Consider the following 4,393-nt stretch of genomic DNA (forward strand, 5'->3'; position numbering starts at 1 on the left):
AAAAATAATTTGTCTACCCACCAACTATATGTGGTTTCTTATGTTTTTATTATTTGCCGTTTTATTATTATTATTATATTTATTTATTACTGATTGATTTTCTTTATTCTTGATTTGTTTATTTATTTTTCATCTTATTTTGTGCAGAAAAATAAAAATTAAGATATTTGAGAACAGTGGAATGTTTTATCAGAGCTTTTCTTGTAGAAAATCGGAACCAAAGCACTGAAAATGTTTGTATATTTTTCTGTTTTTAATAAATGCGTTTTCTTTTTTTTTTTTGGAAAACCTGATGCAGCCCAGCCTTGCCTAGACCCTAGCTCCAGTGGCCCCCCAGGTAAATTGAGTTTGAGACCCCTGATTTATACTGTATGTCGTTAAATGCATTTTAAATTGGTTTATGCATGGAAAACTATAATTGTAAAACTATTTTAACCTTTCTTAGAGGAAGAATTGATTCAGTTAGCGTCCATTTCAGTTAAGAGTTGGACCTTCAATCAAAAGCCCCCCCTGCTTATAAACACATTCTAATGAACCTCTGCTCCCCATTCCAACTGTATACACAATAGGTGGCTGTACGGATATATGTACATTTAGAGTAGTTACTGAAGAGCTAATCGGGAGCTAATGATTAAGACACATACATTTAGAGTAGTTACTGAAGAGCTAATCAGGAACTAATTATTAAGGGACATACATTTGGAGTAGTTACTGAGGAACTCAGACACAAATTTAGAGTAGTGTACACTACACTAAATTGGTACACTACTGAGGAACTAATGAAAAACTAATGACTAAGACATACATTTAGAGTAGTTACTGAAGAGCTCATCAGGAACTAATGACTAAGGCACATACATTTAGAGTAGTTACTGAAGAGCTAATCGGGAACTAATGACTAAGACACATACATTTAGAGTAGTTACTGAAGCGCTAATCAGGAACTAATTATTAAGGGACATATGTACATTTGGAGTAGTTACTGAGGAACTCACAAATTTAGAGTAGAGTACACTACACTAAATTGGTACACTACTGGGGAACTAATGAAGAACTAATCAGGAACTAATGACTAAGACTACTTAGAGTAGTTACTGAAGAGCTAATCAGGAACTAATGACTAAGGCACATACATTTAGAGTAGTTCCTGAAGACATAAGCGGGAACTAATGACTAAGGCACATACATTTAGAGTAGTTACTTAAGAGCTAATTGGGAACTAATGACTAAGGCACATACATTTAGAGTAGTTACTGAAGAGCTAATGAAGAACTAATTAGGAACCAATGGCTAAGGCACATACATTTAGAGTAGTTACTGAAGAGCTAATCAGGAACTAATGACCAAGGCACATACATTTAGAGTAGTTACTGAAGAGCTAATCAGGAATTAATGACCAAGGCACATACATTTAGAGTAGTTACTGAAGAGCTAATCAGGAATTAATGACCAAGGCACATACATTTAGAGTAGTTACTGAAGAGCTAATCAGGAACTAATGACCAAGGCACATACATTTAGAGTAGTTACTGAAGAGCTAATCGGGAACTAATGACTAAGGCACATGCATTTAGAATATTTACTGAGGAGCTAATGAAGAACTAATGGCTAAGGTACATCAATTTAGAGTAGTTACTGAAGATAAAATTAGTAGCGGTTAGGGTTAGGTAGGTACGTTCCTCGTGAACTACTGTGATTTGAAGGTGTGTAACACCTTAAGTGTTACCAAGTGGACTCATTATTATTAATTCTCTTTTTCGTGGCACACTGGTGTGGACACAACAGTGACAAGATGGAGGCAGAGAGGATCCTTCAAAAAGTAGCAACAGTAGAAAGTTCATTTGTACTCCAAAACATGTTTATTTTGCTTTTCTTTTTTTTTGTTCACTTTTTGTCTATCCCACTTAATTCCTCTCTCCAACAGCGTCCATTACTTGTCATGGCCAATTCTGCAACAATCTAGCAACAATTATCCAGTAGTTAACATGTGTGAGTGTGGATTTATGACTCAAAAATTTACAATAGCTTTTAAATGGCAACAATACAATCAATCTGTGTATTCAAACATTAATAATGCCTAAAAAATGACTGATGATTTTTCATTGAGCATTGTTCTAAGACAGGGGTCTCAAACATGCGGCCCGCGGGCCAAATGTGGCCCGCAGGACACTAGTTTGAGGCCCCCGCCTTGATATGAAAGTTTAATGTTAGTGCGGCCCGCGCAAGTTTGATATGGATGCTGTATGGTATCATGTACCCAGAAAAAATTATTACGTTTGATTAATGTTCATGTTAAAGGTTAAATAACTGTTAATAGTTATCCTCCCTAACCGTGTGGAAGTGGTAAGTTTTTGGCTATTTAAGTTTTAAAGGAAATAACTTGGAGGCTACCGTTTAGGTCGCTTGCTCCCTAGTTTGCGAGTTAGCATGTGTCTCAAGACCCTGCAGTTGCGCAATATGTTGTAAATAAAAAGAGTATAAATGTGACTATAGTCATGTTTTGTCATGTCTACAGGGCTCTAATAATGCTTTGTTCATTTTAATCTGAAAAAAATCATTTATCTACTCACCAACTATATGTGGTTTCTTAATTTTTAATTATTTGCCGTTTTATTATTATTACATTTATTTATTACTGATTGATTGATTTTCTTTATTCTTGATCTTATTTTGTGTAGAAAAATAAAAATGAAGATATTTGAGAACAGTGGAATGTTTTATCAGAGCTTTTCTTGTAGAAAATCGGAACCAAAGCAAAGTTTATTCATTTTTCTGTTTTTAATAAATGCGTTTTTTTATGAGGAACTCACAAATTTAGAGTAGAGTACACTACACTAAATTGGTACACTACTGGGGAACTAATGAAGAACTAATCAGGAACTAATGACTAAGACTACTTAGAGTAGTTACTGAAGAGCTAATCAGGAACTAATGACTAAGGCACATACATTTAGAGTAGTTCCTGAAGACATAAGCGGGAACTAATGACTAAGGCACATACATTTAGAGTAGTTACTTAAGAGCTAATTGGGAACTAATGACTAAGGCACATACATTTAGAGTAGTTACTGAAGAGCTAATGAAGAACTAATTAGGAACCAATGGCTAAGGCACATACATTTAGAGTAGTTACTGAAGAGCTAATCAGGAACTAATGACCAAGGCACATACATTTAGAGTAGTTACTGAAGAGCTAATCAGGCGTTTAGGGCGTTTAATTTTTAATTATTTGCCGTTTTATTATTATTACATTTATTTATTACTGATTGATTGATTTTCTTTATTCTTGATCTTATTTTGTGTAGAAAAATAAAAATGAAGATATTTGAGAACAGTGGAATGTTTTATCAGAGCTTTTCTTGTAGAAAATCGGAACCAAAGCAAAGTTTATTCATTTTTCTGTTTTTAATAAATGCGTTTTTTTATGTTTGTTTTTTTTGGAAAACCTGATGCGGCCCAGCTTCGCCCAGACCCTAGTTCCAGTGGCCCCCAGGTAAATTGAGTTTGAGACCCTGCTCTAAAAGTGTTTCTATGTATGGTTTCAAGTCATTCTCTGAGCTTTGTGGTCTGTTTCAGTTGAAGCAGTGAATGTTATAATTTGGCAACTCGGGGTATTTTGTCTAGCGCCGAAATTGATGTGTGTGTTTTGCACAACCGGAACCAACAAGTCATGTCCTCATCTGCATGGTTTCTATCATGATCTTGCACTCCCAATTTGTGAGAAAGACAAATGAGGCAGAGTAGAAACTCAATTAGCTCTACTCTTGGATGACAACTGCCATAAAATATACAATCAAACACTTTTATAAGCCAACCCTGACAATCGCAAATTCATGCACTCGCAGTTTGACTCCGAGTAGTAAAGTAGCACGTTCCACCTAAAATATATAAGCAGACAGTCAACGCAGTTATCCATATTACTCCAATCAAATTCGAGTGATAAACTGATACATTTGCAGCATAATTGTGTAAAACAATTTCTCATTAATTCCTGTCTATTTACACAGAAAGCCCATACACACAATGCAATGTTTATACTTTTTTTTGGTAAACAAATACATTTTTAACAGATCCTACACTCGAACTTGCTGTTCCGAGGGGATGTGAGAGAAACATACTTGCAATTGTTGTGTTGCCAAATTCGGTCCAACTGACCAATCCAGAATGCTCTAATAATGATTATGGGTGATTCAAAAAGCTCTGCGGGGATCCAGGTTTTGACACAATGGCAGCAGCAATACAATAGAAGTTATTAGTAGTTCACAGTGGTGTGAGTCAACACTTTTTCAATGTGAAAAAGCACTAGCATACTGATGACAAAGGTCTAAAGTCTTTGCTAGAATTAAGACGTTAACAGTTATGTTGAAATACTATACTGCACAAGAAATGGCAT

This window comes from Doryrhamphus excisus, chromosome 10 (genome assembly GCF_030265055.1).
Source record: "Doryrhamphus excisus isolate RoL2022-K1 chromosome 10, RoL_Dexc_1.0, whole genome shotgun sequence".
Lineage (NCBI taxonomy): Eukaryota > Metazoa > Chordata > Actinopteri > Syngnathiformes > Syngnathidae > Doryrhamphus > Doryrhamphus excisus.